We start from the raw sequence: 25,069 nt of genomic DNA on the forward strand, positions 1-25,069 counted from the left end.
CTGGCAGTTCCAATGAGCAGCACCATCACTGTGGAGGTGGTGGCTGCTGCCTGTACTACACCCACTAGAGTTCAAGTATCATCACTGGATCCCAGGGCACAGATGAGGATGGTGGGAGGGGATTGGGTGTGGGAGTTGGGAGGGCGGTGGTGAAGACAGCAAGAGCACGGGTTGGCTCTCAGCAGGGGACCCCCTCCCCCCACCCCTAACCCCTTGCGGATGCCAAGTCCCCCGATCAGGCACTGAGTCCCTTTGAATGAGGGAACCCCCTCTGAGATCCTGCAAGCAATCCTGCATGGATTTGCTTGCCATGCTCTCTACATGGCGAGTCTCCTGCCTGCTGTTAGATTAGTACCAGTGATGATGTGATGTGCCCCTGAAGTGAGCATTTATTGCCCACTTGAGGGCTTCAGTTGGAAGCGGGGCAGGGGGGCCATACATGGGCCTTCCCACCACAGATTTAATAGGGGTGAAGGTGGGAAGGCTGCAGGGTCGTCACCATTACCCTCCTGTCTGAGTAAATATCCCCACCATCAAATTTGCCATGAGGGAGTGCACAAGACTCCACCCATGTTTTTCAATCCTTGCAAAATTCTTTGTATTACTTTCACTTACTCTGTCCCTTTTCCAGCCAATACTTCAGACTGAACCAAGCTCAGTGTCCTATTCAATCCTGAGTTCAGCTTCTAATGCTATATCTTCCCTACAATAAGACCATCTCTTCCATGGGGCAGGATTTTTCACTGAGCGGGCGGGCGTGCACCCGACCAGCTCGAGTGGAAAATAATGCGTGATGACGTTAGGCGAGCGTCCCGACGTCATCACGCACTCGTATGATATTTCAGTCAGTGGGCCCGTGCAGGAGTTGGCAGCACGCCCACCGACAATTAAAAAGCCTATTAAGGCCATTAACAGTGTAATTGATTTAAATTTTTTGCTGCTTGTCCAACCTTACGGGTGGCAGGTAGGCAAAAAGACCAAGCGGCCTGTGCATTTTTGGCGAAACCTCATCCATGGGCGGGATAAGGTTTTGATTTTTTTTTAAATTTAAACTTTTAACACTTATATTTAACATGTCCCTGCTCATGTGACAGAGTCACACGAGGGGACATGTTTTTTATCATTTCAAAAATCTTTATTGTTCACTTACAGAACTTTTCACCTCCCTGAGGTAGCTCTGTGCCTCAGGGAGCTTTTCCAGCATGCACCCGCGCGCAAGCGTGAACTTGTGCTCTTGCCCTCCCACCCCCCCAACACACACAGGCAGGGCTGAGCGCTGCCGCCTGCATTTCACATCAGGAGGGCCTTAATTGGCCGGCTAACGTGAAATCGTGGGCCAGCTAGATTGCGGGCAGTGGTCAGCTTCCCAACCACTAACGCCCGCCCCTGCCGAGCCCGCCCAATGAGGGAAAAATCCTGACCCATATCTATTATATCACTCAGTCTTACTGTGGGACACTTTAGCATGTTAAATGTGCTATATAAATGCAAGTTTTTCTTGATTGTTACCATATATCCTTAGATGTTTTTCATGAGAAGCCTATGTGCCTGATTCTCCTACCTTTGATGAACAAATTTAACGGTTTGGTTGGATTTGTTACAGTTGGTATGAATATGAAATTAGAGCAGACAGGGCAATTGTGACATATAATTTTTTATACGTAAACCGTGGCATCCAAATCACAACATTCAGTATTCACAGGTCAAAATTTGGCAGAAAAAATGGGAATTAATTGCAAGAAAATATTTCAAATGTTTGTGGGTGTGAATGAATTTCCCCAAAATCCCTGGTTATCCATGAGGAATTATTTGACTGAGGTGGTAACTTTATTTTTCAAATAATTCCAGAACTTTAAATCAATGGAAACCACTTCACTTTCAGTTAACAGAAAACAACAGAGAAATGGATGGACAGTCTCAATGCTGATGGTTACATTAAGGTGAGAGATGGCACAGAAGGGAATTTTTAAAATTTAAACCCAGTGAACATCAATAAGACAATCAAATTAATTCCTTCTTGTACTAACTTTCAATTCCATTAAGATGAGATGCCAGTCCTCCAAATGAATCCCAGTATTGGGACTGAATCTCACACAGATGCTGTATCTCAAAGCAAAAAGTGATGATTTTTTAAACAGCCTTGTCACTTCAGGTTGAAAGATAGCAGTTAAAAGTACTTCAAACAGTGAGTAAGTGGATGGCTGACTTTAATGTCACTTTTTTTCAGGGTGTCCTATCTTAAAGTTTACTGAGATGTGATGGTCTTTATTACTCCCACAGTTGAAACAGATCAGCCAGAAATGTTATTTGTTATTAATTAAACCACCATTGAAATGCAAGCGCTTGATAAATCAGTTGATACTGGTCACATAGGGCTGAATTTCCCCCCGTTGGGGGGGTTCTGCGGGAGCGGGCGGGAGTGAGTGCGAACCTGATCGGCGCCCCCAATCGGGTGCATGCAGCCATTTTACATGGGCCAATTAAGGACCGCCCAGCGTGACACATACCTGGAAGCGCTATGCGCTCCCTGTGCGGGTGGGGGAGATTCTCTGAGGCAGGGCCTGCTCTCTTTCGCGCATGCGCATGAATGAGTGCAGAAATCTCCCTGAGGCACAGAGGTGCCTCAGGGAGATTAGATTAAGTTCTGGAAAATTTAATAAAGGTGAAAAAAAATTTTAAGGACATGTCCCCTCATGTGAAACATGTCCATTAATATTTTCAAAATGTTTTATTTTATTAATAAACCCTTCATGAAACCTCATCCCGCCTGTAGGTGAGGTTTCATGAAAAATGCTAAGGCCGCCTGGGCTCTTCGCCTGCCCACCAACCATAAGGTTGGACGGGCAGCATTCTAAACAACTTTAATTACTTTCTTCATGGTCTTAATATGCCTTTGACAGTTCAGCAGGCGCACAGCTGCGTCGGCTGCATGCCTGCCGAACTGACAATCTAAATGACGCGCAGTGATGTTGGGACACCCGCCCGACGTCACTGCGCGTAATTTTACAGGTTGGCGAGCTGGCCCAGCCCCTGCTTGCTGATGGGAAAATTCTTCCTGTAAACACAGAAATCCTGAAGTTGCAGTCCATCGTTGACAACTCCGCCACAGGATGTATTGTAGACCTGTCCCCAGAGCCGGCAATGAGTTGATTTGGTGAGAACTATTTAGAGTGTTGGTCTTGTAGACTACTCTATACTGGGAAGGTTTCCATCTTGTCATGAATAACTTTGGTCCAACTCAGGTAGTTACTTCAAACTACTTTATTAACACTATATACAAGATAGGCTACAAGGTAGGCACATTTCTCTTGAGTACAGACTGTTCCCTCTGTTCTGTGGAGTCTCTAGCACATGACTGCTGATGTCACTGTTACATCATGCTACATATCACTAACTTATTACCATAACTATTAACCCATTGTACTACAAGAGCTTCCCATTTTTCGCTTTTATAATGCTGTTAGAAAGCCCATAAAAAAGTTAAACATTATTCAGTGAAGTGTAATTGGGTTTTTGACAATGATTGGAGTAATAAATATTTCTGAACAACCTACCTGACCTGAAAAAATAACTTCATATTTGTGGAATGTTGTTAAATTTCTCCATGATGATTAATTACCCATTTTGAAATTTTTATTTTAATTTTTGTTCATGATATTGTAACCTCTACCTTAACCTCCAGTGTATGTCCCAATCTTTATTTGGCCCTCTATAATTTTTTTAAACAAATGATTTAATGATTAGTCCTGTTCATTTCCTAATTGGATGTCTGTGAGAATTCTTTCATGTGATTAGCTGCTTGACAAATTTATGACATCACTGCAGCTTGGCACTAGGAAGCCTCATTAAACTACATTACAATCAATTACATATCAAATGAGTTAAAGTTCTCATCACAGAGATTGCCAGGTCTATCAGCACAACTTTTTTCAAAGTCAATAGCGGACACTGTTGCTTTGCTGTTGACCACAAAATCTGGGCCATTATTTCATTTTGTTTCATCACAAATTTAAATGGAAATTTGACGTGAGGGTAAAGTCAGTGGCCTGGTATTCTGAGGAGGCAGGGCTTGAGTCAAGGCTACAGCACAATAGTGCTAATTCTCCAATCAATGATCCTCAATAGGAGAAAATATTCAATGATCTTACGCTTTGACAGGAGCACACTGCAATGGTAAATATCAAATTACTATGGACCATAGGCACAATTTTTCATAGAACCATAGAACCGTAGAAAAGTTACAGCTAAAAGAAGGCCATTTGGCCCATCTTGTCCTTGCCAGCCCGAGGACACCCAGGTCCCCTTTCTAATCCCACCTTCCTGCACCCAGCCCATAGCCCTGCAGCTTACAGCACTTAAGGTGCAGATCCAGGTACTTTTTAAAAGATTTTAGAGATTCTGCCTCTACCGCCAACTTGGGCAGCGAATTCCAGACACCCACTACCCTCTGTGTAAAAAAGTTCTTCCTCATCCTACCTGAGTTGTACCAAAGTTATTCATGGCAAGACGGAAACCTTCCCAGTATAGAGTAGTCTACAAGACCAACACTCTAAATAGTTCTCACCAAATCAACTCATGAGACAGCCTGCTCATGAATGAGGTTTCCTAAAAAATGTAAAGGCCACTTGGCCTTTTCACCTGCCCGCCAACCATTAGGTTGGATGGGCAGCATAATATTCATGTTAAACACCTGTTTAATGGCCTTAATAGGCCTATCAATTATCGGCAGGCGGACAGCCGACTCTGGCGCCACCCGCTGAACGAAATATCGAGAGACAGCGCAATGACGTCGGGACACATGCCCGATGTCATCGCGCGTCATTTTACGTTCCAGCATGTCGGGCCCGCCCCTGCACATCGATTGGAAAATTCTGCCCATGCATTACTCAACTGATGCACTTCAAAAATCAGGCTTTTAAAATATTGTAGAGAAGTGTCAGGGAGAAGTGTCAAGGCTGGCATTTGGTCTCCACTTGCCACTGTCTAGAAACCAGCTCTCCTGACCCAGAGATGGGAAAGCTTCCAATGAGCTATTGGTCGCTCCACCCAGATGTGAATACCTCCGTGGATTTTTAAAAAAATTCTTTACATGTGATGTGGACGTCGCTGGTAAGGCCAGCATTTGTTGCACATCACTAATTGCCCTCGAGAAGGTGGTGGCAAGCAGTTCATCTGGTGCAGGTACACTCACAGTGCTGTTAGGAAGGAGTTCTAGGATTTTGATTCGGTGACAGTGAAGAAACAACGATATAGCTTCAAGTCAGCATGATGAGTGGCTGGGAGGGGAACTTGCAGATGGTGGTGTTCCCATCTGTCTGCTGCCTTTGTCCTCCTGGGTGGTAGAAGTCACAGGTTTTGAAGGTGCTGTCAAAGGAGTCCTGGTGAATTACTGCAGTGCATTCTGTATATATAGTACACATGATTGCCACTGTGTGTTGGTGGTAAGGGAGTGAATGTGTAAGTTGGTGGAGGGAGTGCTGATCAAGAGGGCTGCTTTGGCCTGGATGGTGTTGAATTCCATGAGTGTTGTTGGAGCTGCACTCTTCCAGGCAAGTGAAAAGTATTCCATCACACTCCTGACTTGTGCCTTGTAGATGAGTGACAGGCTTTGGGAGTCAGGAGGGTGAGTTACTCGCCTCATAATTCTCAGCCTCTGACCTGCTCTTGTAGCCACAGTATTTATATGGCTAGTCCAGTTCGGTTTCTGGCCAATGGTAACCCACAGGATGTTGATGATGGGGATTCAGTGATGGAATGCCATTGAACATCAAGGGGTGATGGTTAGATTCTCTCTTGTTGGCGATGGTCATTGTATGGCATTTGTGTGGCGCGAATGTCACTTGTCACTTATCAGCCCAAGCCTGGATATTGTTCAGGTTTTGCTGCATATTGGAATGGACTGCTTTGGTATCTGAGGAGTTGTGAATTGTACTGAACATTGTGCAATCTTCAGCACACATCCCCGCTTCTTCCCTAGTACTTAGATGTTAAATTCTAGCCTTCCCTCGTTGAGATCACCTAGGATGGGGATTGAATGCTTCACCTCTGCACCTAAGAGAAGGGAACATACCCCAACATCAAATATTTATATTATTCAGGAGCAAAGTCAAATTGCAGTCTTATTTAGTGTAGTTGTAAAAGTACATTGAAGAAATGAGATGAGGTCTACAATTGAAATGTACATGCCCCAGCATGTAGGATGACATTATACATAGCATATTTGAAATTATTATTCACTCAAAATGGAAAAAAAATTCACAGCAATTTAATTCCTCAATTTAATTAGTACAATTCTTCAAAAATGGAAAGGAACTGGCCAACTCCAAATGTTCCTTGGTGCAGATTGAGTGTGAGTTTTAAACCCATGTACCAAGACAAAGGAGGGGACTGGTCCTCAGAAATAGAATTATCCCTCAAGATTTCTTCTCATAAGTGCAGTATCTCCTCATTAGGAAAATGCCAGAAAATACGATAATTTTTTTAAATTTTGCACATTTCATTGTTTGCAATAACTTACATTTATAAATATAATGTAATAAAGAACCCAAAGAACTACACAAGAGGATTATCAAACAAAAATTGACACTGAGCCACATAAGGAGATATCAGGACAGATTACCAAAAGCTTGCTCAAAGGAGTGTTTTAAAGGAGGTAATTGAGGTAGAGAGGTGGAGGCTTGTAGGGAGAGAATTCCAGAGCTTAGGACCTAGGCAAGTGAAGCCATGGGTACCAATGGTGGAGTGATTAAAATCGGGTATGCAAAAGAAACCAGAATTAGAGGAGTTCGGATATCTTGGAGGAGTTTAAAGAGATAGTTTATGTCAGGAAACAGTGATTTATTATTTCTGTGGGAGAAACATAGGCAGATCCCTTTATTTCCTGATTCACTGTAGTTACAATATGTCATGACCATGGATCCAATCCCCAGATTACTTAAGGACATATTAAACTTTTAAGTAAGACATGTGTGTTTTAAAAAGGGACGTACAAGCAAAAGCTGGCTGAGACTGTAAGGTAACCACTTGTTGGAAAAACCCTACGTAGATTACTTGACCAACTAGTTCAGAGAAAATGGAATATTGTACCTAAAAGGTGTGACATGGCCTAATTCAGACAGAGGCACTTCAAAGAAAAAGATACAATGCAAACTGGACTGTCACCGTCTGTTGAGCTATATCCCAGACTATGAACATGAACTCAGTTTGAAAAGAAAACAGATTTGAGTGAAAGGTATGTTTGTTTTTTTCCCTTCCAGGAATACACAAGGAAAGTGGTTTAAAAAAAACAACTGCAACCCTAGTTCTGTGCACTAGTCTGGTGTTCTATTCTGGTGTGCGTGTGCACGTGTGTGTGTGTGTGTGTGTGCATGTGTGCGTGTGTGTAGGTCACAGCTGAAGAACGCCAACTAGGCATCCCTGCAGCTTGCAGGTAAAAAGGTCCTCTCTCCTTGATTGCTGGAGGCAAGTCACAAGTCAGCAAAGCCACAGTTGAAAAGGAAATAGGGTAGCTCCTTCCAGCTAATGTGTAGAACCAAGAATCTCTAACCCAACTGCTCAGCTGCCAAAGTCAGTGCTACCGGAATCACCCCAACCTAACAGCCACAACGTTACACCATCTACTTCTCATGGACAAGCCAAAGGACTGATTTGTATATCTTTTTAACTTTTAGTTTTGAACTCAATTTCTCATTTCTAATCTGTGTATGTGTGTTGTTATTTTATCAGGCAGGATTTTCCCTTCATCGGGCAGGCATAGTGGACTGGCCCAAGAGCGGCCGCAAAATGGACTGCCACCCGCGATTGGGCCCTGACCACGATTTCATGTTGGCTGACAAATTAACGGCTAGCCAGCGTGAAATGTGCGCTGAGACCTCAATGCTGTCGGGATGGGGGCCGGAGGAGCGCGAGCGCTAAAGTCTGCGCATGCTCGGTGGAGCACGCATTGAAAGCTCCCTGAAGGCACCGAGCTGCCTCAGGGAGTTGAAGTTTTACAATGAAAAATAAAGATTTTAAAAATAAGGGAAACATGTCCCTACATGTGACTCAGTCACACGAACAGGGACGTATTAAAAATTATGCTTAAAAATTATTTTTTAAAAATTACTGTTGGAAACCTCATCCCACTTGTGGATGGGGTTTCCTAAAAAAATGCAAAGGCTGCCTGGCCTATTCGCCTGCCCACCCGCCAACTGCAAGGTTGGACGGGCAACGAAAAATACAAATCAATTGCTAGTTTAATGGCCTTAATAGGCCTCTTAATTGTTGGCAGACGTGCTGCCGACTCTCGCGTGCGCCCACCGACTGAAATATCGCGCGAGTGCACAATGACGTTGGGACCCTCGCCCGACATCATCGTGCACTATTTTACTCCCAATTGGGTCAGGCACGTGCCTGACAGTGGGATGTAAAATCCCGCCCATTATTTTTTCTCACGTTTAGTAACTAATAAACTCACTCTTTGATCCAAGAAACCCTGGTTAAATTGACTCCTTTTTAAAACATAAATATATTTGGACTGGGAAAAGGTATCCATGAGGGAAGGGATCCTTTTTAAATTAATCCTTGTTGCGACCGACTGAGGGGGTTGAAAAAAGGAAGCGAGCCACTTCATCCCTCCTCACCCGGGAACCTAACAATTTGGCCTACCTCACCCGGGATCATAACAAAGTGGGCACCGGTCATAACAAGTTATTGGACTAAATGCAATAGGTGAGCATTGTTATCATAAAAACTAGAAAATAAAAAAAATACATGACTGCAATAGAAACTAAATTGAGATTATTTTCTCAAATCTGACAATAGATTCAACTTACATATGAGATACAACATGATGAAGTTATATGTTATGCGTTTCCACTATAGTCATAACACCTTGAATAGTTTCCCATTCCAGGAGTGTTAATATGGTTGATGTACAAAGTTGTTGAATAATGAAGACATGTGATGGATGAACACCACTCAGCTTGTTGTGGTTATGGCTTACCTAAAGAAATTCTTCGGGGCAAAAGGCTGAGGTGGTTTATGTACAATTTAAGGAAGTGCTACATTTTATGAACATTAGTAGATATCCCCTGACATTGCTCCTGGATAGTCTAAGAGCTGGAATGCAGAGTCTCGTGCTTTGTGGCTGCTCCCCTCTCCTTCACCCAATTCATTGGTGGCAGACTTTACAGCCATATTAGTCACTGAGTCTGAAGCTCTGTCCCTAAACCTCACACCTTATCTTCTTTCTGCCTCTTCGAAAAATCACTTTTTTCAAGCTTTTCATTCACTGCTCTGAATCGTTGCACCTCAACATCTATCTGTTCCCATTTGTTCTTTTACTCATTCTCATAAAAACGTTGGGATGCAGCTGTCTATTATTTACTCATTTCCTCACCAAAAACCCTCTTTTTTCCTCAGTTATTTAAATGACCAAGTTTTTCCTGCTCCACCCTTCTAGAATAGAGTTACCTTGTTGATTTGTGAGTGCACCAGGTAGCTTTTTCCCCACTGAACAGTATCTTGAATAAGTAGTTGTTGGCTATTCTCAGGCATCAACTGCCTGATCATCTATAAGGCTGACTCTGGCCACAGTGTCTGGGTCCAATGGAAAAGCAACTCACAAGCATTCACTTCCAGACCAATTGCAAATGACAATGCCCCTCACTAAATAAAAGTACCCTCATCCTAAACAACTGACAACTCGATTTCATTTCTTAAACTGTGAAGCATGTATTTTAATGTATTTTATGATTTATATCCTCTATGCACTATTGGTATTTGCAATGTCTCTATTGGGTTGTCATAGGATAACCTTCAGGTAATCTAGTTCCACAGAGAGTGAATGAAAATCGACGCCTAACAATATATCTTTTGCTGACAGATGCACGCAATTTGTTAATGGGCTAGAGATGCCAGAACTCAAGGTTCAGAAGAAATATCCAATACTGGAACTGAATCAGTATTCGAGTAGTTGCCTCTCCATATGAAGCTAAGTAGTGTCTGAATCAGTACGGGTGGATATAAATTAAATTGGACAGTGGGCAGATAAATGATATGCTGTCTTAAATGTTGATAAAGACCAATCAATAATTCTGTCAAGAAAGGCCAGCCACAATGTTTCTCACTTATCCATATTTTCTAATATTGGCAGCCTCTCTTCAATTATAAATGTTTAGCCCCTTGGCTACGAAATCAAAGCTGGAGGTAAAATGTGGTTAAGATAAACTGGGAAATTAGTAGAACTGTGTGAGGTCTCAGCTGAACTTGACTTTTCCTCTATTCGCAACTCAAGGATTCATAAAGCTTATGGGACCAGCACACTGATTCCAGGGAATGGGACCATAACTGGGTGAAAGTGAGAGCAGTGCAAAATGTGGAATAGTGATTTGGCAACCCATTTTAAACTCTGCCTGATTTTCTATCTCTTTGTAGAAAAGCAAATTGGTCAGAGTATGATATGCTAATTTGCTGGCTCCCATTCCACATGAATGCCAAACTCAAACTTCATCACCAAAGCACGATCTGAGAAAGAAAGAGTACGGAACTGGCATTTCAGGATATTTACTTAATATGTTTTGTTACAACGAGTCACTCTTGTATTGTAAGCAGATGTGGTAGTCATGCTGCACGAACAACATCCTATAGTTAATCAGTTGTTTATGAGGGAGAAATTTTGACAGGGATATTGGAATAACTTGCCAATCTTTTGCGAATCGTCCTGTGGATTCACCGAAGCAGGCAGTTGCGACCTTATTTTAATGTTGCACATGAAGGAAGGCACTTGCAACAATGTAGCGCACCCCCTGTACTGTACTCGAGCAGTCAGATCATGCGCTGAAATGTTTGTGCGGGGCCCTGAATTTTCAGACCCACTAGTTAACCACCCTGACGCACAATGGAGTTGTAACCTGCTGAGGTTTCTGCTTCCAAGTGCAATTTTTACCACTATAAGCCCTTCTCTTTTATTTATAACCTCTGGGAATTAAAAATGAAAGATATAGCTGCCATTAAGTCACAGCTATCAAATTTTAACAATCTAATAATCACCCAAATGCTGCTCGATCATTATATTATTCAGTTGGCATTTGGTTTGGATCAGGACTTCAAATCAGTTACTTCCAGCAGCTCTTATAGATTACAAACATCTGGCACTCAGTTGTTCTTAGAGTCATGGTATTACATAACTCTCCCATAGTCGCCTTTTCAAAAGACAGGGCTTCCACACAGCTGTATCATTTCCTTCATCTTTGAGTCAGGTAAAGTGAAGGCTGTAAGTAATCAGAGATGGCTCTATCTGTAAATATCCTGAAATTCCTTGTCACTTTTTTCACCCAGGCAATGCCATTCCATACAATTAACAAAGCCAAACCAAAGTTATAGTAGCCTTGGTTACTCATAGACACTGCAACATTTTAGAATACACTTCATAATACCCACTGAAGGTATATTTTACCGTGTAGATTGACGGAGGGCAGAGTATTCAGAGTGCCTTCCTGTTGCCACCATTTTGATGGTCGGGTCTTGCTTAAATTTGGCAGGTCAGTTACCTGCGTCCTTCCACCTCTAACACATAGCTTCCAACAGCACATCTATTGGGCCAGCAGCTCTAACTTAAAGGGGAAAGGCCGATAGGAGGGCGGAAGCAGGCAGGGATATTTTTTTGGCAGTGCAGAAATAGGTATTCTCGTCCTAAAAATTCACCAAAAAATATGGAGCATTGCTTTTGTAGAGGCCTTTTGCAATCTTTTTAAGGGATGTTGGTTTGGCCAAATTCTGCTACCTTGTTGTGAATGGGCCTTGGCAGCAGGGGCAATAAACAATTACTATCAAAATGCAGTGGGGTACAATGTACATTACATCACCCTGATTTATGCATTATAATGAGGTTTCCTGTTTCCAGTGGGCATCTTGGTCATCTAGTGAAAGGGCAAAACCAAAATAGGACTGGCATGAATTCAGAGGGAAGAAAATGATAACTTTCCAATGTAATTCTTGTCTTCCTACTGCCCTGCTTTTTGGGGGGACCAAAATTGTCCCCATTGTTTAATGTGTAAAACATCATCAAACAAAATATGCATTGCATCAATATGGCACCTTTAATTTAGTAAACATCCTAAAACATTGCATGAAAGAGTAATCAGCCAGCCCATACAATTAGGGGAGACAATTGTATACATGAATAATGAGATTGATTTTGGGAAGCTTTTGAGTGTGTCAAGCTATAGTGCTGAGATGGGGGGGCAAGGTTCTGTTACTGATGGTGGAGGTGAGCGAGTTGGGGTGCACAGGATGGCAGAGTCAGAAGAGCACTTGACACCCTCAGGAACATAGAGTTGGAGGAGGCTGCTGTTGTAGTGGAGGAATTTTATAAATGAGAATGAGGCTTAGATTCAATACTGCACAACTCAGTGCTGTCCAGGTCATCCTGGCTCGTTAGCTGAATTAACCAAGTTTAATAGGGCTTAAAACATTCTCCTTCCCTAACCTGCATACCACCTTTGCCGTCACCCGGCTATCCCCTCCCACCACCTCCCGCACCCCCCTGCACCAACCTGCAAGAGACTGAAGGCTTGCACGGTTACTAGCTGAATTCTTTTATGAACAAAACCCGGCTGAAAAACCTACTCTGAAGTATCTTTCAACAGTTGGAGGCTTATCATTAATGAATTATAACTTCGCCTCCACACAAATGTTTGCAGTGTATGTAGGCTTGTCCTTTCTACAGCTACTCTGTGTTTGGTACAGCTAGCAATTCTGACTGGAATATGTTCAGTTCAGTTCTAAAAATTAAAAAGTGTTAAATTTCTGAACTCATCTGTGGCCTGTCAACATCTGTACGCAATCACTACTACGTTCAGGCTAAGGAAGCAATGTAATCAGAATAATTCATATTTTGGTGTTATTTGCTCTATAGTCACCTCTACCACCTGTAGATTGAATGTCTGGGGTTACTTCCTTCATTTTTCAAACACATTTGGGCTTTGTCACATTGCGTCATGCACAGAAGTAACATTTATTTGTTTCATATAATCAGTGGTCCATAGGAGTTTCATAATTCATCTTGTGTATAATAATGAGGCACAATGGCCTGAATTTTTCTGTCGTCGGGTATGCGCGATCGATGGGCCTGGGAGTGGACGGGAAATGGGCACTGGCTGCAAACGGCCCCAAACCGCGATTTCCCGTTAGCTGGCCAATTAACGGCCAGCCAGCGCTGCCGGGGTGGGGGTGAGAAGAGGGTGGGTTTCGATGTAACTGTGGATGTGGGTGAGTGCTTCATGAGAGCTCCCTGAAGGCAGGCAGCTGCCCCAGGGAGCTGCAGACCTCCACAGACTAAAGGACACAACAACAATGCTGCAAAATATGTCCATGTAGCACAATCAAACACCTGAAAGCATACCGCATAAAAAAACAGTCCACAGATATCTCTTTTTATTTTATTTCCCCAGGTAGATTTCAGCCCACCCTGGATCAAGGTTTGAGCGAAAATACGAATGCCGCCTGGGAGAATGGCCTGTCTGCCAACCATAAAAGTGAATGGGCCATGTGAAATTGCTGTTGATTGCATCATTAATAGGCTTAATTACCCATTTAACTGTCGGCGGGCGCGCTTCCACTGCTGTGCGCGCCCGTCGAGCGAAATATCGCGCGCGAGTGCGCAATGATGTCACCACACTCAGCTGATGTCATCTCGCGCTATTTCACATCCGCTCGGGTCAGGCGCGCGCCCACCCGTCTGCCCGCAGGGTGTAAAATTCTGGCCTATGTGAGATTATGATCTATTATTTGTAAACATGAGTTGAAATCAGCAATGATCTTCTTCGGTTGCTCCACAATTTGTACTGAATCATCCTACTTCATCTCATACAACTCAACATGTCTTATTTCACAGTTAAAGTTTTGTGGCATCCTCTGACACCTGAAGTGAGCTTTCCAACCTAGCTTGTTTGCATTTTACTGGTAACTTAAGAGTTTTTTTTCACTGTTAACGCCCTTATTCAAAAAGGGGGGGAGGCAGAAAGTAGGAAACTATAGGCCAGTTAGTTCAACGTCTGTCGTTGGGAAATTGTTGGAATCCATTATTAAGGAAGTAGTAATGGGGCATTTGGAAAGTCAAAATGCAATTCACCAGAGTCAGCATGGTTTTATGAAGAGTAAATCGTGTTTGACTAATTTGGTAGAGTTCTTTGAAGATGTGACAAGCAAAGTGGATAATGGGGTTCCTGTACATGTAGTATATCTGGACTTCCAGAAGGCCTTTGATAAGGTGCTGCACAAAAGATTAATACACAAGATAAGATCACACGGAGTTAGGGGTAATATATTAGCTTGGATAGAGTATTTGCTAACCAACAGAAAGCAGTTGGTCGGGATAAATGGTTATTTTTCTGGATGGCAAGCTGTAACTAGTGGGGTGCCACAGGGTTGGTCCTTGGGCTGCAACTATTTACAATCTATATTAATGACTTGGATTCATGGCTAGAAGGTACTATAGCTAAATTTGCAGATGACACCAAAATAGGTGGGAAAGAAAGTTGCAATGGAGAAAAAATAAATTTACAAATGGATATGGACAGGTTAGGTGAATGGGCCAAATTTTGGCAGATGGAGTTTAACGTGAATAAGTGTGAGGTTATCCATTTTGGTCAGAAAAATAAAAAGGCGACTTATTATTTAAATGGAGAGAAACTTTGGAATGCTTCAGTGCAGAGGGATCTGGGTGTCCTTGTGCATGAATCGCTGAAAGCTAGTATGCAGGTACAGCAGGTAATAAGGAAGGCAAATGGAATTTTGGCATTTATAGCTAAAGGAATAGAATATAAAAATAGGAAAGTGTTGTTGCAACTGTACAAGGCATTGGTGAGACTGCACCAGGAGTACTGTGCACAGTTTTGGTCCCTTTACTTGAGGAAGGATGTAGTTGCATTGGAGGCAGTTCAGAGGAGGTTCACTAGATTGATTCCAGAGATGTGGGGCTTTTCTTATGAGGAGAGATTGAGCAATTTAGGCCTATACTCACTAGAGTATAGAAGGATGAGAGAAGATCTAATTGAGGTATATAAGATGCTAAAGGGGATAGGCAAAGTAGACATGGAGCGGATGTTTCCCCTTGCGGGGCATTCTAGAATGAGAGGCCATAGTTTTAGGCTAAGGGGTGGTAGATTTAAATCAGAGATGAGGAGTAATTACTTTTCTCAACGGGTCGTGAATCTGTGAAATTCATTACCTCAGAGTGCAGTGGATGCCGGGACGCTGAATAAATTTAAGGAGGAGATAGACAGATTTTTAATTAGTAACGGGTTGAAAGGTTATGGGGAGAGGGCGGGAAATTGGAGTTGAGGCTGAAATGAGATCAGCCATGAGCGTAATGAATGGCGGGGCAGGCTCGAGGGGCTGAATTACCTATTGCTGCTCCTAGTTCTTATGTTGTTATGTTTACTCCTTCCCCCTTCCCAACTCCTTCCTCCACCCTTATTTCTTCCTCCATCCTTACTCCCTCCCCTCTCCACACTACTTCCCTACACCTTCCACGCCCCTTACACATAACTCCCCAGTTGCCGTCTTCTCCCCTGTTACCCCTTCCTCCCCCCGCACTCCCCCTCCCAAACTCAGCCCCCCAACACATTCAATCCCCCCATCAACCTCACCCTCTGACACCTTCATTCCCCCTCCCAAACTCAACCCCCGACACCTACATTCCCCCCTCAACCTCACCCCCCCAGCACCTTCCTTCCCCCACACCTTTATTCCACCCTCCCAACCTCACCCCCCCGACACCTCTTCCTCTCCAAGTCGATCCTAGACCTTCCTTTCCCACCTCCTCGACCATCATCTGTTGTGACTTTCCAACTTCACAGTGGAGCCATGTCCATGAGAATCCACCCAGCATGCCATGGACATTCCTCCTGTGTGACTTAAAGGAAAAGCATATAATTGCACATGGATGGGTGCAGGTCATAAGATTGGACAGAATATAAAAAACAGTGAAGAATGACCAAATGCTTAATAAGGAGTGAAAAAGGAGGGCTCCAGCATCTTCTGCTCCTTGGATGTCTGCGATGTGAGCAAGGCCCTGGCGGGTAATTCCTGACTTTTGTACGTCCCATTTGTCAAGATGTGTTCTACAGAGGCATGTTTTCCCACCAATGTGGGCGGGCGATACAGCAGGGGTAGGGGGGGCGGGGGCGAATGAGTCCGGCGGGCTGGTCTTATAATGATATACTGATATATTACAATGAGGTTCCCAACATCTGATTGTGGGGAATGCAGCCTGCCATCGGCGGGCAGAATGGTCGATTGCAAACTGGTTTCATGATGTCATGAAACCGAATTTTGGCCTTCTCGTCATATCGTGTGCTCACGACACCGAGCATGCCTGTTGCCAGCGGGTATGGATGATTCCGCCCTTAGAGACAATAAGTACAGACAAAATTAGCCCACACTTGCATAACAAAAACAAATTAATTGCCATTAATTTGATTGAGCTCTTGGATGAAGTAAAGGGTTGATGAGGATGGTGCAACTGATGTATATATGCACTTTAAAAGATGTTTGATAAAGTGCCACCCAATAACCTACTAGTGAAATGAAAGCCCACCTTCAAGAGGCAATAGCAGCATGGGTATTAAATTGCCTAAGCGACAGAAAGCAGTGAGTAGTGACAAACAGATGTTTTCAGGCTGGATGGAGGTATACATTGGTATTCTCAGGGGTTGATATTAGGAAAACTGTACTTTTTTATACATATCAATGATGTGAACTTGTACATACAGAGCATAATTTCAAGGTATAAACTTAAAGAAAAAGCATATAATTGCACATGGATGGGTGCAGGTCAGAAATGGATAGAATATAAAAAACAGCAAAGAATGACCAAAAGCTTAATAAGGTGGGAAAAATTAGAATACGGGAGAAAGTTAGCTAAGTTAGCTAAAAATACTTTAAAAAAAACAGACAGAAAGAGTTTCTTTAGAAATTTAAAAAAGAAAAGTTAACTAAGTGAGTGTTGGCCCTATAGAAAGTGAGTCTGGGGAACTAGTAATGGAAAAGAAGAAGATGGCAGATGAATTGAACTGGTATTTTGCATCGGTCTTCACTATAGAGGATACAAGTAACATTCCAGAAATATCTGTAAATCAGGAAATGGAAGGAAGGGAGGAACTCAAGAAAATTGCAATCAGAGGGAAATGGTATTGAGCAAATTGTTGGAGCTTCAGGCTGACAAGTCCCCGAGTCCTGATGGACTTCATCCTATGGTCTTAAAAGAAGAGGCTAGTGAGATAGTTGATATGTTGGTTATAATTTTCCAAAATTCCCTAGATTTGGGGACGATTCCATTATATTGGAAAATAGCAAATGTAACTCCATTATTCAAAAAGGGAGGGAGACAGAAAGCAGGAAAATACAGGTCAGTTATCTTAACATCTGTAATAGGGAAAATGTTGGAAGCTATTATTAAACACGTTATGCCAAGGCACTTAGAAAAATTCAAGGTAATTAGGCAGAGTCAACATGGTTTTGTGAAAGGGAAATCATATTTAACCAATTTATTGGAGTGCTTTGAAGGAGTCACATGTGCTATGGATGAAGGGGAACCGTTGGACGTACTGTACTTAGATTTCCAGAAGACATCTGTTAAGGTGCCACATCAAAGGTTTTTGTGGAAAATAAAAGCTCATGGTGTAGGGGGTAACATATTGGCATGGATAGAAGATTGGCTAGCTAATGGGAAACAGAGAGTAGGCATAAAAAGATCATTTTCTGGTTGGCAAGATGTAATGCGTGCTATGACACAAGGATCAGTACTGGGGCCTCAACTTTTTCAAATTCACATAAATGACTTGGATGAAGGGACCAAACATATGGTTGCTAAGTTTGCTGATGATACAAAGATAGGTAGGAAAGTAAGTTGTGAAGAAGACATAAGGAGGATACAAAGGGATATAGATAGATTAGGTGAGTAGGCAAAGATCTGGCACATGGAGTACAACGTTAGAAAATGTGAAATTGTCCATTTTGGCAGGAAAAATAAACAAGCATATTATCTAAAAGGTGAGAGATTGCATAGCTCTGAGATTCAGAGGGATGTCCCAGAACATGAATCACAAAAGGTTAGTGTGCAGGTAATTAGGAAAGCTAATAGAATGTTATCATTTATTACAAGGGGAATTGAATACAGATGTAGCGAGGTTAAGCCTCAGTAATTGGTGAGGCCACGCCTGGAGTACTGTGTACAGTGTTTTGGCTCCTTATTTTAGGAAGGATGTAAATGCATTGGAAGAAGTTCAGCGAAGATTTACTAGATTAATATCTGGAATGGGAGGGATGTCTTATGAGGAAAGGCTGGACAGGCTATAGGCTTGCATCCGCAGAGTTTGGAAGAATAAGAGGTGACTTGATTGAAACTTATAACATTCTGAGGGGTCTTGACAGGGTGGGCATGGAAGGGATGTTTCCTCTTGTGGAAGAATCTAGAACTAGACATCACTGTTTAAAAATAAGGGGTTATGACCTGGAATGCACTGCCTGAAAGATTCAATACAAAAGGGAATTGGGTAAATTCTTGAAGGGATAAATAATTGCCAGGGTTTGGGGAAAGGGCAGGAGAGTGGGGCTAATTAGCTCCAGATGACTCTTAGATGACTCTTTCAAACAGCTGGCACAAGTATGATGAGCCAAAATGGCCTCCATGTATGTGTCTCTTTCTATGATACCATGATGACCAAATCTTAGTTTCTCCCATTGCCTGTTGCACAAAAACTTGAGATACAAACAATTGAAATGAGATTTTAGTTTTGAATTCCCTATTTTAACTCCACTTTTGCCTAATTAAAACATTCAGGGGCTTAAACTATTAGCAGGATGGTGCTCACGGGTGTAGTCATTCTATGCACCATTTTCACAGGCAGTATGGGTCCCATGCTCCAGGCAAGTGGGGGCTGTTGAGATCTGATGGCATGATATGGGATGTGTTGCTACATGGGTTGAATGTAAAGAAGGTTGTCCTATTGGCACTTAAGGGCACCCTCCTCACAGGACCATATGAGACGATGACAGGAGGCCAAGACCTGGTTCAAACCTATGCACACTACATGTAGGAGCAGGAACATAGCCAGAAGGCAGCCTAAAGGAATGTGGCAATGTTAAACTACACAACAGTACCATGTATCCAATAGCTGGCCTTCACACATGGTTACAGCTTTTCATTACTGCAGAATTATGGGTTAAGGGTTATGGTAATGAGATAGCGATGTGCATGGTGATATCACAGTGACATCAGCAGCCATGTGGAAGAGACTGTGAAGAGAAGATGGGATAGCCTATACGAGAGAGAGATGTAATTACTTAGAAGCTTAGAATGTGTTATAGGGTAAATAAAGGAGATTTCGAAGTTAGACTTGGGTCAGTCATAAGTGGTAGGAAACCTTCCAAATCCAGAACAGGCCACAAATTACCTGAAGAAAGATCCAAATAGTATTTAAAGTGGAAACAAACCCACCTTGTGAATTAATACATGACAAAAGGGCACATGCTCAAAGTAAAACATATAATTAAAGGCCTTGCCACACCTTCTCATTGTAATACAACCTAGCTGCTTGATGTGTGATCACTTATTGACCCTGGATTAAACCTGCAGGTTAGATTATATGTCTATCATTGTGAATGTGCTCCCTAAAATTACAATTACTTTTCCACATATACAGGGTGCTGCATTATTCAAGATTATATTCTCAATTTGGAGAAGCCATCATTGTGAAGCTTCAATGGTAAAGGTACCTCCTGTGGGTTCTGTGGAGCTGCATACTTGGATGGTGCCAGATCTATACAACCTATTTCAGATGCAGGTGGACCTCTCTTTGATCATTCCTCCATAGCACTTTCATACCCTCAAACTCACTGGAGGCAGGTGAGGAGGTGGGTGGTGGAGGGTGGGGGAGGGGAACAAAAGGGATTACCATAATTGCTCATCATAACATTCTAAGGTGCTTAAAGCAGGCTTTAAATTCCATAAATTACTGCAAAAACAGGGAAAGCAAAAAGTAAGCAAATTAAAGGTCAAAAACGCAATAAACCAACCATTCAACAAAAAAATAAAAGCAGGTGCCCAAACATCAAAACCACAATTATATGAAAATAAACTTGAACCAGTACAATGTGCTTTATTGAAAAGGAAACAGGTGAAAGAGCGAAACAAAAACAAAAATACCTGGAAAAGTTCAGCAGGTCTGACAGCATCTGTGGAGAGGGATACAGTTGATGTTTCGAGTCCGCATGACTGTTCATCAGAACTAAGGAAAAAGAGAAATGAGGTGAAATATAAGCTGGTAGTGGGGGGTGGGACAGGTGGAGCTGGGTAGGGGGCCAGTGATAGGTGGAGGCAAAGAAGAGATTGCCAAAGATGTCATAGACAAAAGGACAAACGGGTGTTGACGGTGGTGATATTATCTAAGGAATATGCTAATGGGGACATTAAGGGTAGCAAGCAGGACAAGCTAGTGGCAGATGGCCCTAGTGGGGGTGGGGTGGGGGGAAGGGATCAAAATGGGCTAAAAGGTGGAGATAAAACAATAGATCCAAATAAATTTAAAAATAAGTGGGAAAAGAAAAATATATATATTTTTAAATGATAAATTATTGGAAAAAGGGGGATCGGAAAGGGGGTGGGGATGGAGGAGAGAGTTCATGATCTGAAATTGTTGAACTCAATATTAAGTCCGGAAGGCTGTAAAGTGCCTAATCGGAAGATGAGGTACTGTTCCTCCATTTTGCATTGAGCTTCACTGGAACACTGCAGCAGGCCACGGATGGACATGTGGGCATGAGAGCAGGGTGGTGTGTTGAAATAGCAAGCGACAGGGAGGTCTGGGTCATGCTTGCGGACAGACCGAAGGTGTTCCGCAAAGTGGTCACCCAGTCTGCGTTTGGTCTGTCTGTAGAGGAGACCGCATTGGGAGCAGCGAATGCAGTAGACTAAATTGAGGGAAGTGCAAGTGAAGCACTGCTTCACTTGAAAGGAGTGTTTGGGCCCTTGGACGGTGAGGAGGGGGGAAGTAAAGGGGCAGGTGTTGCACCTTATGCGGTTGTATGGGAAGGTGCCGTGGCAGGGCGTTGAGGTGTAGGGGGTGATGGAGGAGTGACGGAGGATGATCCTTTGAATGCGGAGGCTGGTGGGGTGATAAGTGAGGACAAGGGTGACCCTATCATGGTTCTGAGAGGGAGAGGAAGGTGTGAAGGCGGATGCGTGGGAGATGGGCCAGACATGGTTGAGGGCCCTGTCAACCACCGTGGGTGGAAAACCTCGGTTAAGGAAGACATGTCAAAGGAACTGTTTTTGAAAGTGGCATCATCAGAACAGATGCGACGGAGGCGAAGGAACTGAGAGAATGGGATGGAGTCCTTACAGGAAGCGGGGTGTGAGGAGCTGTAGTCGAGGTAGCTGTGGGAGTCGGTAGGCTTGTCATGAATATTGGTGGAAAGAGCCACTGACTCTCCTGTTTGAGACCAAGAATACTGCCTGTGCATCAGGTAAATCTATGGGTTGCACACCGGAGTCATGAGTCATGTCAACAGCAGATGAACCTCCAGGTGGCTACCCATATGTTTTACATAGCGGTTGAAATGCAGCTGGCACAGCAGACTGGTGCAGAATTAATGCGTTATGATTGCTGCAAGGATATTTGGCATTGACCTGCATGATGCGATACCTGTGGTCACTCTCTAATTGCGTATGTAATCCCTTTTGGTTCTGATATAAGGCAGAGTTGACATGAGGCTCACAAAAAGCAATATGCATGCAGTGAATGGCATCCTGCATCCTATGAGGTCGCCTGCAATTCTTGCAAACATTGTGCTCGTTCTACCTGTTTCTTCATTGCAAGAGAAAATGAAATGAGGTGATCTCTCTTTCCATAGAGGGTTTCAGTGCCTTATGCAACAGTGCACAGCAAACTCAGGGATGTAGCTTATATCTCCAACAGCAGCTTGGAAGGAGCCAGAAACATAAAAGTTGAGAGCCACAGTCACCTTGAGAGTCGCAGGCAATGCAGTCCTTATCCTGCTGTATGGTGGGAGTTGCAGCTACATCAGTCAGCAAACTTCAGTGATGACCTCTTTGGCGAAATGCAGATGTCTTGAGTATTAGTCTTGGCTGAAGTTCAGATAGGAGAATTGCTGCATAAACATCTGTTACTGCATCCCGATGAAAGCCCTTCTCCCTCAATCTCCTCCTTCTCCCTCTTCAATCAGATTGTCCTGCTCTGCAAGGGCACTCTTCATTCTCCCAGTCACGCACAATGTCAAGAGGAAAGCTCACTAGTCCACCCATGCCTTGAAGCAGCTGATCTGCGTTGAGGCTTTTAGTCAGCAAAGAAGAGCTTCAACACCTGCCACACTACTACTGAAACATGACCAATTGTAAAAAGTACCAAAACCCACAGAATTGCAGCAACAATCAAAAGAAATAAATCAGAAACCAATCTGTACTTAGTTAATGGTCCCTTTAAATAGCACAAATTGGAAGGGAGAGGGGAGTGAGGGCATTCCTTCATGTTGCTTAATGTCATGTTCAACTGTGTGAGGTTAAGAGAGGGTGTAGACTGGATTGCTGAGATCCAAAATGGCAAATCAGGCATCAAATTGGCATTGCATGCTGATTGGTGTCATGATCTGCCTGCTCTGCATGCTGCCAGTGAACGTTGGGTGTGCGTGCGTTAATCCCTTTGCAATTATGGTGCCAAACACATTTCTGATGGGAAGTGTGCATTGTGAACAGCATTCTGAATATTTAAAGGACATGGTAGCATCCTAAAAAATTGGTGCTTCAGAGCTTGACTTCACCACCCTGCCTTCAGCAGGGGCGCAAAAGACACCAGCATACTGTTGGGAGCTTGTTCAATTTTTGTCACTGATCACTGATGCTGCAGGCTTGAAAAAATCCTAGATAATGCTAAAATACATTTCCCAATATTTACTGAATCATTGTCAGACAGCTTAGCTTATGTGGAGAGCCTCAGCATGGATTCAGTCTCCACCAGGTAAGGGTCTGTTCACCAAACAATAGTGCTGCACTTGTCGGCAGGTGTAGTGACAATATAATGGTTGAGTCTGGGAGAATGAAGCACTGTAAGTTCAGAAATTGGTAGGTTCCAGTGAGTGAGTAGAACAGAGATAATGAGAAGGCCGCTGTCACAACAGCCATTCTCAAAACAAAGATTGACAGATAATTATTGGCCAGAGGGAGGGGTCCAGGATGAGAATTCTGAACATGGGTGAAAGAGTGTGCTGTGGGAGAGGAAGACATCTGGCCAAAGAATTAGGCGTGGAAGTAAAGGCAACGGAAGACAAGCTCAGCATTGTGCTAATCTTGAAAGTCATTGTGGTTGGGGTGGGTGAGTAAGGCAATCAAGCTGAGGCCTTTACTGATGGCTGATGGTTTGGGGTCAGAGAGGGGAAGGTCAGAGAGCATAGTGAAAACACAGTCAGGGATAGGATTGAAAGGAGCGATGTGATCAGAGGAAAGTGAAGGGGAAGAAGATTCTAGAGGACTGTTGCCATCCATAAGTTATTGAAGCTTGCAACTCTTGACACCTAAAAGGGAGAATTTTTTTTTTGTGAAAGTGGTGGATAGATAAAGAGTTAAATGGAACTATGTACCAGGACAGCTGAGATAGTGAGTTGGTGCTCCTGGAAGGAAAGGCCAAGAGCATCCGTGAGACAGTGTATGGCATTGAGCATGGAATGCTAACTGTTGGATTCTGGTTCTAATTACCTCATGAGACATCAGTTCAACATATTACTTTATTAGTCAAAAATCTAGCAAACTTAGGCATTACATTAATAGATGATTTAGCAAGAATCCATGAAGCATATTCTAATTCAAGCTGTATACAAATATTTGATTGTGTACTCATGCTTGGAACACTCGTATGGGGTCTAAATACTTTTCCCAAATGGACATATTTCAGTAGCTTTTCTCTTCACATTTATTACCATTTTGTTGCCCTTACATGGTCATGCTAACGAATCCTGCAGTTCACTTAAGTCAGCAAGTTTCAGCTTGTGTCCCTTTGATCAGTAAGTTTAACTTTTATTGAGCCTTGATGACACTTAGGTTTTCGAACAGATTGCTGAATATAAATGATCATAGAGGCTCTGGCCTCAACAGTGTGCTGTATCATTATCTGAAGTTATAGGCAATGGTTAATTATCTTCCATTATAAATGTCTCCTGGTAGCTGGCAAACAAATGTCTGCTTCTTATTTGTCAGCATGGAGATGTTTTTACCCTACGTCAAGGATTTTAAGAAAGACCAATTTCTTTAACTCACATTGCTACATTTTATCTAACCCGTTCTAACCCATGTATGAGTATTCAGATTGAAACAGGTTTTTAAATCTGGATTTGAAAAATCCAAACTATCCATACCCAGAAATTGACTCATGATTGCCAAACTGTAAAGACAACAAGTGCCTATAAAATGCTGGATTACTTAGATATATATCTGCATTATGCAGCCAATACAGCCAGGAATGTAAGAGGTACAGACTGTCAGAGAAATTAGATCTGTCCACCCATCAGATTGCTATGAAGTTGGCCCACAGAATATTGTTTGATTGGTAGTGAAGTTAGATGAGGGTAACTGAATTATCAGGAACATTTGCTGTTTTGATTGACAAGAATGTGAGATACATGCATGCACTTAGGGATTAAGTCGTTGTTAAAACTGACAAGAGTTCTATGAGGTAAAATGGAATATACATTGTAGAGAAAATACTTTTTTACTGAATAGAAATACATTTTAAAAATGATCTTTCACTGCAGTCACCAGCACCGAACAACTGAAACCATTTATGCAAAGGTATTATATGTGACTTTATGTATAGAGAGTCAAAGGTAGAAAATGGATAATGATAATGGTGTTATTCTTTTTTAGAAGGGCAGATGCAGCCAGATTTGAATGGTACTAATAGAGAGAAATTTCAGACCTTTATTTTTTCAGAACATCTGCACTTTTGTTCAATTTGAACAGTGGATACACAGTTGTTGCTAATATTAGATACAAATACGATAGTTTTCTTTTTCTCCA

This window comes from Cetorhinus maximus, chromosome 5 (assembly GCF_964194155.1).
Source record: "Cetorhinus maximus chromosome 5, sCetMax3.hap1.1, whole genome shotgun sequence".
NCBI classification, from domain to species: Eukaryota; Metazoa; Chordata; class Chondrichthyes; order Lamniformes; family Cetorhinidae; genus Cetorhinus; species Cetorhinus maximus.